Source organism: Microcebus murinus, chromosome X (assembly GCF_040939455.1).
Source record: "Microcebus murinus isolate Inina chromosome X, M.murinus_Inina_mat1.0, whole genome shotgun sequence".
NCBI classification, from domain to species: Eukaryota; Metazoa; Chordata; class Mammalia; order Primates; family Cheirogaleidae; genus Microcebus; species Microcebus murinus.
The window spans coordinates 125,452,069-125,465,439 of NC_134136.1; the positions used below are offsets into that span (position 1 = coordinate 125,452,069).

The window sequence follows — 13,371 nt, forward strand, 5'->3', positions numbered from 1 at the left end:
CCCAGAGCCTAGGCGGGTATGTGGACACAGCAACATGTTCTTTAAATCTGGGTGCAAAAGAGAAATGAGGGCAGGACCAAGTGTTTCAGGGTTTGGATGCTGCTCCCAGCTCACCTCTACAGTCAGGGGACCAGGATAAAAGGAAGGAAGCTTCTAAACCCGGGCAAGGGGAGCCACAGAACCACTCCAAACTCAGAACGCCCTGGCTACACTTGGCCCTGGCCTTTCCCTAGACCTCTCCAGCCCCTCATCTGTATGAATTCCACACCTATATATGGGGTTCTTTGGAATCCATGACCTGGCAAGGTTGTCTGTGCCTTTGTTTCTTCATCTGTGAAATGAAGGGTAATAACTGTAGGAGTCAAAAACTCACTAGGTGCTCATAGCTAGGGTGGAAAAAAGCTTTTTCACACAAAGATGAGGATATATAAAAAGTTTGTTTTACTTTCTTAGAAGGGGGAGAGAGAGAGAGGGAGAGGGGGACAGAGAGAGAGAAGGGAAAGAAAGGGAGAAGGGAGATGGTGTGATACCCCAAAGAAAGAGAAGGGATGTGCTTGCCCTGAGGCCAAGAGGCTTGCAGTTTTATGGGGACCAAGAGAAAGGAAAAATAAATGGTGATTGCTGTCAGTTGACAACAGAAGTGGCTGTGAGATATCAAAGAATCGGCTTCTCTCCTTTTCCTTGGAGACAGGCTTATCGCTGGGGATGTGATCTTGGCTGTAATTTTGCCCTTGAGATATGGTTTGGGGCAGGAACAGCCTGAAACTCAAACACTGTCACTGTCCTGTCCATTCACTCAGGAACTCTTCAAGGCTATAAAAGCAACCCCTCAAAGGCAAATGTAAAAGAGAAGGATTTACATTTCCTTTCTGTCTGCTCAGCTCTTTTCAGATGGTGTGAAAAACAGAACCCTGCAGGGTGCCTGTTAGCAAGAAAGCTCATATGATCGATCTTAGCCATTACTGAGAGACAGTGGGTTAGAAAATTCTTTCTTGGTTAGCAAGGCCATCTTACCATTTTCCCCTTTCTTTGTTTAAAATTAAAATTTCTATTTTAATGAACTCAGAAACTGGGAAATTGGACAGAGTTCTCTTCTGTATCTGTTTCCTGCTGGCCTGGGATGTAGAGATGTCCTTATGGAGAGAATTCATTTGGGTCACTAATGGGGAAGGATTGAAAATGAATGGTCTTAAAAGCAAGATTAGAGGCAAAATGGTTGTTTTGCTGGAGAGAAACCGCTAGAGTTTGAATTTGGTTTGTATGAACATTGTCAGATAGAATACAGGGTCTGAAAATGAGTAGCAAAGGCAGAACCACTAGGGGCCCTAAGAGGGGCGTTAGCCAAGAAAACTGAGGCCACACTGAGGTCAAGAATAGTTTACACTTCTGAGAAGGCAAAGGGCCTCCTGGACTGTAGGCAATAGATATGTTATAGAGTGTCTGCAGTGGATATGGAAAGTAAGGTTATTATTATTAGGGTTCCCAGCATGGGCAAAAGACTGACCAGTCTGGTATATAAGCTGGGCTGTGGCGACATTGGTAGAATGACAAGAGAAGTATAAAGAGGGGGAAAGGGGCAATAAGAAGCCATATACACCACCGCATATTACTAAAGTTCACAGTTCTGAGTAAATTGGAGTCTGGTATCGAGGACGGGCTGTCAGGTGTAGGTCGGTGGATTTACAGGGAGCTCACAGTGGAAGAAGTAGGTTTCTCGGGAGGATTCAGGACAGAATTCCCAGAAGCTTAGCTGCAGTGGGAGTAGTGAGAATTATTTAAGAATGATTTCTCTTTGCCAAGGTTGAAGGGGGTCCAGTTTGTCCTGGGAAATCCTTGAGTAAAATTCAGTCTCTAGTCTGTAAATCTTGCTGTCCCTTTAAGAAGTTGTCAAGTGAGCATTACTGCTGGCAGGTAGTTATCAAGTGGGGTTTAGATAATTTTTTCTTGTTAGCAAGGCCGTCCTTCAATAACAATACCTACTGGATGGCTCAGTTTTGCAGATTCAAGGGGTTAATAGCTGAAACGTGCACAGCACCATGCCTGGCACAAAGTAGACACTGAACACATTAGGATTTATTATTTATGTGTGCGTTTGTTGATGGTGAGTCTTACTCACTAAACTAACCTGTGAGTCCCCTGAAGGGCAAGACTGTGTTTGTACTGTCAACAGAGTGCGTGGATCCACTTCCCCTCCCTTCTACTTTGTGCCTAAACCACCTCACTGATGGAATCTAGCTGTCCACCTAATTCTTAACTGCTCACATGCAGCTGAGCTTGACTGGACACAACACACAACGTGGCCCCACAGTGTTACTTTGAATATATGACCCTGAACCTCACATAGGTTTTTTATTCTCTTATGTGAGCATGTGTGTGCATAGGTATGTGATCTTTTAGGATACACTGTATCACAAGGGACATACACACAGGTCGTATGATGTCATTAGCCATCAAGCAGAGCCTATCATTCTGTAAGGTTTTATATGGAGAGATGGTTTTACTAAATTTCCTGTCTGTCATAAAAGAGGTTTTGGTGGCCTCTGACATGCTGGGAAGACTCTGGGAAGTGATTTAGGCATGTCCCTCTGTAAGAGTAGACAGAGCTTGTGAAAACATGCTCATGGCACTGTACTTTTAAAATGGATTTGTTAATGTAGTTATCCTCTGCTGTAATATGCAGAATGTATCAAGTAAAAGTTATGGAAGCATTTTAATGGTTTTTTTCTTTTCCTGCTTTAGGAAGCAAATCTCTGGTGGATACTGACTAGGATGTGTGTTTTCTCTCATTGTTAGTCTAGGGCAGTTTTTTTTTTTTAACTGAGATAAATTTACACACCTTAAAATTCACCTTTTACAGTGTATAATTCAGTATTTTTAATATATTCACAATTTTGTGCAAACATATTCACTATCTAGTTCCAGATTGTTTTCGTTGCTCCAACCAGAAACCCAGTTCCTATTAGAAGTCACTCCAGATTTCCCTCTCTCCCCTATTCCCTGGCAACCAGTAATCTACTTTCTGTCTCTATGGATTCGTCTATTCCGGGAATTACATATAAATGGAACCATATGATACGGGGCGTGTTGCATCTTGTTTCTTAAATTTAGCATGATGTTTTCAAGGTTCATCCATGTTGTATTATAGCATATAGCAGTATTTCATTCTTTATATGGCTGAATAATATTCCATTGTATGAATATATCACATTTTATTTATACATTTATCAGTTGAGGAATATGTGGATTGTTTTCACTTTTTGTAATACTGTGCATTATTAATAATAATCAAAAAGTGAAAACAATCCATAAAACATATGTTTACAATTTTCTTGAGTATATATCTGAGAGCGAGATTGCCAGGCCAGGTGGAAATTGTGTGCTTAAATATTTGAGGAACTGCCAGACTTTTTTCCACAGAAGCTTCATCATTTTATATTCTCCACAATGTACAAGGTCTCCAATTTTTCCACATCCTCACCAACATTTATTTTCTCTTTCTTTTCAGTTTATGTCTTTTTTTTTTTTTTCAAACATGTCCATCCTAGTGGATGTGAAGTGGCATCACATTGTGTACTTTTTTTGCATTTCCCAAAAGACTCATGATGTCAAGCATCTTTTCATGTGCTTGTTGGTCATTGGTATATATTATTTGAAGAAATGTCTATTCAAGTCTTTTGCTCATTTTTGGTGCAATAATTCCCCTTTATCTATGAGGGATATGTTTTAAGACCCTCAGTGAATGCCTAAGACCATGGATAGTACTGAACAATGCACCAATCTCTTTTTCCTTCTTCACAATTTCATGAACAGAATATTCATTCTCACCATAGATTTTAGCAACCTCAGCATAGGATTTTTTTTCATTCCTTATTAATCGGAGAACTTTCACCTTTTCACTTAATGGAAGCACTTTGTGGCTTCTCTTTGGTGTATCTAAACTGCCAGCATTATTACTCTTGCATTTTGGGGGAATTAATAAATGAAATAAGAGTTACTTGAACACAAGCACAGCAATACCACAATAGTCAATCTGATAACTGAGACAGCTACCAAGTGACTAAGTGACAAAGCAGGTAGCGTGTACAGCATGGATACGCTGGACAAAGTTATGATTCACATCCCAGGAGAGATAGAGCAAGGTGGCACCAGATTTCATTATGCTACTCAGAAAGGTGTGCAATTTAAAACTTAAGAATTGTTTACTGTTTGAATTTTCCATTTAATATTTTTGGACTGAAGTTGATCTTGATAACTGTAACAGTAGAAAGCGAAACGACGGATGGGGGAGTATTACTGTATTTTGATGATTGAGTTTTAAGAGTTCTTTATGTATTCTGGATGCCAGACTTCTATCAGATACATAATTTGAAAATATTTTCTCCTATTCCGTAGGTTGTCTTTTCATTTTCTTGATAGTGTCTTTTGGTGCATATAAAGTTTCTAAGATTGTTGAAGTCTAATTTATCTATTTTTTTCTTTTGTTGCTTATACTGGTGATGTCATAACTAAGAAACTATTGCTAACCCATGGTTGTGAAGATTTATGTCTGTGTTTTCTTCTAAGAGTTTCACAGTTTTAGCTCTTACATTTAAGGTTTTCAACCAGTTTGTATTGATTTTTATAAATGATGTGAGGTAGGGGCCTAATTTAATTATTATATTTTGCATGTGGATATTCACTTGAAAATAATTATTTCCCCATTGAATGGGTTTATTTTTGAAATATCAATTCTATTCCATTGATCTATATCTATCTTCATGCCATCACCAAGTAATTTTCTTGATTACTGGTGATTTGTAGTAAGTTTGAAATTGAAAAGTGTGTGTTTTCCAACTTTCTTCTTCTTTTTCAAGATTGTTTTGGCTATTCTTGCATCTCCACATGAATTTTAGGATTGGCTTGTCCATTTCTGCCAAAAATCTAGTTGGAATTTTGATAAGGATTGCACTGAATCTATAGATCAATTTGTGAGTATCTTAGCCTGTTTGTGCTGCAATAAAATAATAGGTGAAATTGGGTAATTTATAAACAATAGGAATTTATGTTCTCACAGTTGTGCAGGCTGGCAAGTCCAAGGTCAAGGCACTGGTAGGTTTGGTTGTCTTGTTGAGGGCTGCTCTCTGCTTCCAAGATGACACCTTGTTGTTGCGTTCTTGAGAGGAAGGAACACTGTGTCCTCACATGTTGGAAGGCAGAAAGGTCAAATACTGCATGAAGCGTCTTTTGTAAGGATCTTTCTCCCATTCATGAAGGAACCCTCATGAGCTAATCACCTCTTAAGGGTCCCACCTCTTAAAACAAACACATTGGCCATTGAGTTTCAACACCTGAATTTTAGAGAGGACACATTCAAACCACAGCAGGGAGTATTGACATGTTAACAATATTAAATCTTCCAATCCATAAACACAGATATCTTTCCATTTATTTAGGTCTTCTTTTATTTCTTTCAAACATGTTTCATAGTTTTCGGAGTATAAGTTTTGCACTTCTCTTGTTAAATTTATTCCTAAGTATTTTATTCTTTTTGATTTTAAAAATGGAATTGTTTATTAACTTCATGTTCAGATTGTTCATTGGTAATATATAGAAATGCAATTTATTTTTGTATTTGGATCTTGTATGCTGCAACATTGCTGAACTCATTTATTTGCTATAATAGTTTTTTTTTTTTATAATCTTTAGGGTTTTCTCTGTATTCGATCATGTCATCTGCAAATGGAGATAGTTTTACTTCTCCAACTTTATCCTGTATAGTTTATAACTCTTTTTCTTGCCTAATTTCCTTAGCAAAACCTCCAGTATAGTGTTGAATAGAAGGCCCCACCCCTTAAAACTAACACAGTGGCCATTAAGTTTCAACACCTAAATTTTAGAGGGTACACATTCAAGCCAAGAGTGGACATCCTTGTCTTATTCAAATTGGCAAGAGTGGACATCCTTGTCTTATTCTTTATCTTGGTGGTGGGAAGGAGACTTTCAATTTTTCACCCTAAGTATGAAGTCATCTGTGGGTGTTCCATAGATGCCCTTTATTAGTTTGAGAAAGTTACCTTCACACTAGTTTCCTTTGGCTGCTATAACAAATTACCACAAACCTGGTGGCTTTAAACAACATAAATCTATTTTCTTACAGTTCTAGAGGTCAGAAATTTGAGATCTGTATCACTAGGTTGAAGGCAAGGTGTTGGCAGGATAGAACTCCCTTCAGAGGCTCTAAAGAAGGATTTATTCTTTCTTTTCCAGCTTCTGGTGGCCACTGGAATTCCTTAGCTTGTGGCTGCATCACTCTAATCTTTAAGACCAACATCTTTAAATCTCTCTCTTTCCATCTTTACATGGCCTTCTCCTCCTGTGTATATGTCAAATCTCCCTCTTATAAAAATAAAGGTGATTGCATTTAGGGCTCACTTAGACAATCAAGGATAATCTTCCCATCCAAGATTCTAAAATTAATGACATCTGTGAAGAATTTGCTGTATAAGGTAGTACTCACAAGTTCTAGGGTTCAGACGTTGATGTATTTTTGGAGTCATGTTTCAGCCTACCTCACCTTCTATTCTTAGTTTGTTGAATGTTTTTTTTTTTTTTTATAATGAAGTGGTGTTGGATTTTGTCAAACACTTCTTCTGTGTCTTTTAAGATGATCACATTTTTTTCCGTTTATTCCATTGATACGATGTATTGTATTGATTGTTTTTTGCATGTTGAGACAATCTTCATTCCTGGGATGAATCCCATTTGGTTATGGTGCATAACTTTTATACATTATTGCTTCAGTCTGATACTATTTTGTTGAGCATTTTTGCATTTATATACAAAAGATGTATTGTTCTGTACTTTACTTGTGATATCTTTGTCTGAGTTTGGTACCAGTGTAATACTGACCTCACAGAATGAGTTAGAAAATAATCCCCCCTCATCTATTTCTTTAAATATTTTATAGGATTATATGGTTGAGGCATTAGAAGTGTTTTGATTGTTAATGCGATGTCTTTACATGTTATAGATCTATTCTATTTCTTTTGGAGTAAGTTTTCTTAATTTGTATCTTTGTAATTTATATATTTCATCTATCTTATCTAATGCATTGGTGTGTTATTCATAGAACTTCCTTATAATTCCTCTTTTACCTGTAAGGTCCTCTCTTTTAGTTCTGATTCTGACAATTTTTGCCAATTTTGTCATTGCATTTGCAAAGAAGAAAATATTAAGCTCTTATTCTGACATTTTTGCTGATGTCACTCCTTGGGCAGTTTTAGATGCCTTTGAAAGGCCTTTTGCCATTGTTTGTAGCCCTTATTATGAGATTTATTGTAATGATTTCAGGTGAATAATAAATCATGAATTTAAACTCTGTTTGAATTTGAATCATCAAATTTTTTACATGACGATGTCTAAATTATGTATCATTTCTTGGACATTGAAATAAACATGACCTTGAAAACTCACTGCTGGAAGTATCCAGATGGACATATTGTGATCTGTGACATGAAATTGACTATTCACACAGCAGGCAGTAAATGTATTGCTAAGGATCCAGTGGGGCTTTATCTAACACTTCTATAAGCAGAATTATATATTTGTTAGCTCAGAAAGGTTTTGAGACAAGAAGTGTCGTAGGTTGAACTGCTTTTGTGTGATTGGGGTTGTGAAACCAGACAGAGCTTCCAGGGGAAGAGCAGGGGATGGCTGAAGGCCTGGTGGGGGGTGGGCAGTACTCAGTTACAGGGCAGTCAGTCAACAGCCAGATCATGGACTTTGGTAGTCAGTCCCAAGTATTTTAAGATAAGGACTCAAAGTAGGGAAGAATGTGGGGATGGGAAGGTGGGACAGAGACCCAGGTCTTAGAGCAGATGTAGGTGGGAGGACCCTGTGGGGAGCCTGTTACCTAGGACATGAGTCAGCAAAGGGGAAATTGGAGGTGGGCTCGATTTTCACTGAAGCCCTGAGATAGAAGCTCCATGTTCCTTAAATTGGCCCTAACTCTGACCATTGGTCTGATAGGGCAAAAACAGGGTAATACAGCCCCAACTGGGCAGGCTGCAGGGTTCCAGGACAGAGAGCATCATTACCTATACTTCTGCCAAGTTTGGTTTTGTGGATCCCAAATTCTACTGATGGATTCAGAAGTCCTGGATCCTCGTGATGTGCTCTAAGTTATATTATGCTGAGGCCTTAGAGAATTTGCCCTCTCCTCTCACTCACAGTTATCTCTTTAGGGCATTCCTAGTGTGTGAAAAGCCACATAAGCAGAAATGTGCTACTGTGTGTGTATGGTGGGGAAGTCTTGTGGCATCTAGTGCTTGGCATTTTGTTGTCCAAAAGGAAACATATTATTGATGCCAGAGCCGGGACAGGTTTTATTTGTCTAATCATCACAGCCTCCTACAATCCTATGTATTTCACTCATAGCCATGAGCTATAAAGGGCATGAAAGGTATCACTCAGTAGCAGTCTAGAATTTGTTAAGGGCTAGATTTCAGTGATGGCTTTTCTGGTTTTAGGGGCCAGTGATACCAAAGGATGCATACTTCTGATAGAAAAATTCTCCAGCCACCCATACATCTGATTCAAAGGGCTATGACTAGTAAACAAAGTGAATTTATGAACAGAAATGACCCAACCAAAAATGTATTTACATTAGAGATACCAAAAAAGGTGACTGGACCAAGTGTAATGGTAAGGTTGATATGCATGGGACAAGTAGAGTTGCCTATGTTATACATGCCCACTATGCCTCAGTCTCCCCTCACACTATTGCATGGGTGTGGGTGGTGCAATTTTCACTTTGACTATTGGTACACTTCCCCCAGGCTGGGTTAGATGTCCCTTCTTGATACTCTCAAAATACCTTAGGTGTTTCTATCTCACTGTACTTAACTTAGTGTTTTTGATGATCTATTTGTGTGTCTCCTTCCCCCAATCAGACTTTGACTTCCTCAATTGTAGAAAAATCCTATTTGTTTCTGTCTCTGTAGCACCCAGCACAGTGCCTGGTGCACAGACACTATCAGGAAATATGAACTGAACTGAACTGAATGAAGAATTGAGTGGACGACAAACTTGGCTCTTCCATGGCCCCCTATGGTAAAAACAGACCAAACCCTCAAGGAACTCCCAGAGCAATGGGCCCTACAATGAGGCAACTAGAAAGGCACCCAGGAAGAGACAGAGGAGACGCTTTAGGGGGCCAGCTGATCACATCATGTGTAATCGTACTACCGGTGCCTCTGGTTAAAGCCCCATCCAGGTCATGTCTAGCCAGGGAAATACAGGTATGCCAGCCACACGATCCTAGAGGGTCCTGGCAGCGAAGGGTGGAGCTTATCCCAGAAACGTGGTGGACAGGTTATCCTATACTTCTATTAAGTTTTGATAGGATGCTTTGTGACATCTGAGGCTGTATTGTGGCTCAGAAATATCAAGTAGAACTTGAGTTTCTCTTTCTTTCTCTCCCGGACTACAGGCTTGGAAATATTCTGTTAAGGGAAATTCCGATTGTTTTCCTTGGTTTTTGTTAACAAAAAATAAAATAAAATAAAAAATGGGTGCCCCTGAGCGAGAGGCATTGTGGGACTTGTATTCCTATGATTGCGGGTGTAGCGGGAGCTGGGGCTCGCGGGGCTCTGTTGTGGGTGGAGTGGGGACAAGCGGTGGAGAAGGGTGGGGCAGAGCCGCTGAGAGAGTCTATTCTCCCTGGAGGGACTGTTTGCCATGAGAGCAGCTGTCTGAGGAGCGCTGCCTGCACTACACTCCCCGGGAGGCTGTGCGCTGCGGGCGGGTCACGTGACGGGAGCGCGGGGCTTTGGAAGGCGCTGGAGCAAGAGCCGACCCGCGACCAAGCGGAGAAGGGAGCCGACTTTAGGAGTGTCCTGGACAACACTGGACCAAGCTCAAGCTGCCAAAGCGTTGTGTCCCAAAGGCCAGCCATCCCTTCTCTATATTGCCATGGGGATTCAAGGCCTGGCCAAACTCATTGCTGATGTGGCCCCCAGTGCCATCCGGGAGAATGACATCAAGAGCTACTTTGGCCGCAAGGTGGCCATTGATGCCTCCATGAGCATTTATCAGTTCTTGATTGCTGTTCGCCAGGGCGGGGATGTGCTGCAGAATGAGGAGGGTGAGACCACCAGCCACCTGATGGGCATGTTCTATCGCACCATACGCATGATGGAGAATGGCATCAAGCCCGTGTATGTCTTTGACGGCAAACCACCACAGCTCAAGTCAGGCGAGCTGGCCAAATGCAGTGAGCGGAGGGCTGAGGCAGAGAAGCAGCTGCAGCAGGCTCAGGCTTCTGGGGCCGAGGAGGAGGTGGAAAAATTCACCAAGCGTCTGGTGAAGGTCACCAAGCAGCACAACGATGAGTGCAAACATCTACTGAGCCTCATGAGCATCCCCTACCTCGACGCGCCCAGTGAGGCAGAGGCCAGCTGTGCTGCCCTGGTGAAGGCCGGCAAAGTCTACGCTGCGGCCACCGAGGACATGGACTGCCTCACCTTCGGCAGCCCTGTGCTGATGCGACACCTGACTGCCAGTGAGGCCAAGAAGCTGCCCATCCAGGAATTCCACTTGAGCCGGATTCTGCAGCAGCTGGGCCTGAACCAGGAGCAGTTTGTGGATCTGTGCATCCTGCTGGGTAGTGACTACTGTGAGAGTATCCGGGGCATCGGGCCCAAGCGGGCTGTGGACCTCATCTAGAAGCACAAGAGCATCGAGGAGATTGTGAGGCGGCTCGACCCCAACAAGTACCCCGTGCCGGAAAATTGGCTCCACAAGGAAGCCCAGCGGCTCTTCCTGGAACCCGAAGTGCTAGACCCAGAATCTGTGGAGCTGAAGTGGAGCGAGCCGAATGAAGAAGAGCTGGTCAAGTTCATGTGTGGTGAAAAGCAGTTCTCTGAGGAGCGAATCCGCAGTGGGGTCAAGCGACTGAGCAAGAGCCGCCAAGGCAGCACCCAGGGGCGCCTGGATGATTTCTTCAAGGTGACTGGCTCGCTGTCTTCGGCTAAGCGCAAGGAGCCAGAACCCAAGGGATCCGCTAAGAAGAAGGCAAAGACGGGGACAGCAGGAAAGTTCAAAAGGGGAAAATAAACATTTCTCCCCATTATACCTCCTTGTTGTACTGCCTTGTTGTACCCTCAAGAGTTAGAGCTAGGGCAGCCTTCATGGAGGTGAGGAGGAGAGTGTACTGCTTTTCTAATGCTGCCCTTCTCAGTAGTGCTTTTCCCCTTTTTACTTGATCTTAATGGCAGGAAGGCCATAGAGGTACTTTGTTTTCTTTTTTAGCTCAGGAAAATATGTCAGGTTAAAACTCAAACCACTTCTCCGGTAGTTTAATGGACACTGAATCCACTGTTATGTGAAATTGATAGAAATAAGTCTTAGGGAAGGGAGGAGACAAACAGTGGAGACGAAAGACTGTGTGGAAATGATTTACTGGCTGGCCAACTGGTGGCCAGAGGGAGGTGACTGTGGATCCAGACTGTGCTTCTCCCTCCAGCTCAGCCTTGACCCAACCCTGAAATAGACCCATCAGGAAGACCCAGTCTTAGCACCAGAAGAGCAGCTGAGAGATAAGACAGGTGGAGACCCAGAGCCCCTAAAGGTGGCAGCAAGGGTTTGATTATTGGCTATGTGTTGGTATGGGCAGAAACTTGAACTTGCTATGTAGTTGGAGTATTTACAGTGTTTATTCAGAGGAGTAAGATGATGTTGCAGCTTTTCTGAGGCAATCAACTATGTTGAGATGTTGGGATAATACACTGGTTTTCATGTGCTGTTTTTATTTTGAAGTTATGAAGAGAAAAAAGTCAATAAAATTATAAAAGTAAAAAAAAAAATAAAAATGTTTAACTGACTTCAGTTACTTGCTAGCTTACAGTTGCTTACAATCTTTTCGTTGAATAGGTTGTAAATACTAAATAATCTAGTAGTTTGATTTGAATTCAAAGTGCCTGTGATTTTTGTCTTTGTGCTTCCAACAAATATAAAGAAAATGGGTGTGATGGTTAATTTTAGGTGTCAACTTAAATGGACTTATAAATGCCTAGGGAACTTGTAAACTATCAGTTCTGGATGTCTCTGTAAGGGTGTCTCCAGAGGAGATTGGCATGGAAATTGGTGGACTGAGTGGGGAAGATCTGCCCTCAATGTGGGCAGGTACCATCCAAACAGCTGGGAGCCCGGATAGAACAAAACAAAACAAAACAAAACAAAAAGGCAGAAAAAATGATTTCCCTTTTCTCTTTCTCCTGGAGCTGGGACACTCTTCTCCTTCCCTGGGACATCAGAACATCAGGTAATGCATAGAAGCTTTCCAGCCTTTGGAATCTAGGACTTACACCAATGCCCTCCTCTTCCAGTTCTCAGGCCTTCAGCCTCCGACTGAGGCCATCAGCTTCCCTGGTTCTAAGGCTTTTGTACTCAGATTACTCAGATTGAGCCATACTACCAACATCAAAGGATTTCCAGTTTGTGGACTAGCTATCATGGGACTCCTTAGCCACCATAATTGCACGAGCCAATCCGCTAATAAATCTCCTCTTATCTGTTTGTCCATCTATCTATCTCCTATTGGTTCTGTCTCTTTGGAGAACCCTGAATAATACAGATTTTGGTACTAGAAAGTAAGGTTGTTACCATAACCAATACCTGAAAATGTGGAAGTGGCTTTAGAACTGGGTAATGGGTGGAGACTGGAAGAATTTGGAGGAGCAGGCTAGAAAAAGCCTAGATTGCCATGAATGCCGTGTTGAGGGCAATTCTGGTGAGAGTCAAGAAGAAGATAAGAGCTGTAGGGAGAGCCTAAATCTTCCTAGAGATTACTTAAGTGGTTGTAATTAGAATATTGGGAGAAATATGTACAATAAAGGCCATTCTGTTGAGGTCTCAGTTTGAAATTAAGAATATGTTATTGGAAATTGGAGTAAAGTTCATTCTTGGCATAAATTGGCAATGAACTTGGCTGAATTGTGTCCATGTCCTAGGGCTTTATTGTAGGTGGAATTTAAGAGTGATGATCTAGGATACGAGGTAGAAGAAATTTCTAAGCAAAATATTGAAGGAGCTGCATGGCTACTTTTAACTGCTTATAGTAAGATGTGAGAGGAAATGAATGATTTAAGGATGAAATTTATAATTAAAAGGGAAGCAGAGTGGAAAGATTTGGAAAATTTGCAGCCTGGCCATGTAAAGAGTGAAAAAGCATCTTTAAAAGAATATACCAAAGGTGTGACCAAGAAACCATTTGCTAAAGAGATTAGTGCAGATAGAAGAAGGCCAAGTGCTATTAATCAGGACAAAGAGAGAACGACCCTGAAGGCATTTCAGAGATCTTTAGGGCAAGCTCAGAACTTGAGGGCAACATGT

The 13,371-nt window shown here is 41.5% G+C and overlaps 1 pseudogene; it reads left to right on the plus strand.

Annotated features, from left to right (window-relative positions):
- Positions 1-9,807: 9,807 nt before the first annotated feature.
- LOC142865886 (flap endonuclease 1-like) lies at positions 9,808-11,849 on the plus strand (annotated as a pseudogene).
- Positions 11,850-13,371: the final 1,522 nt, after the last annotated feature.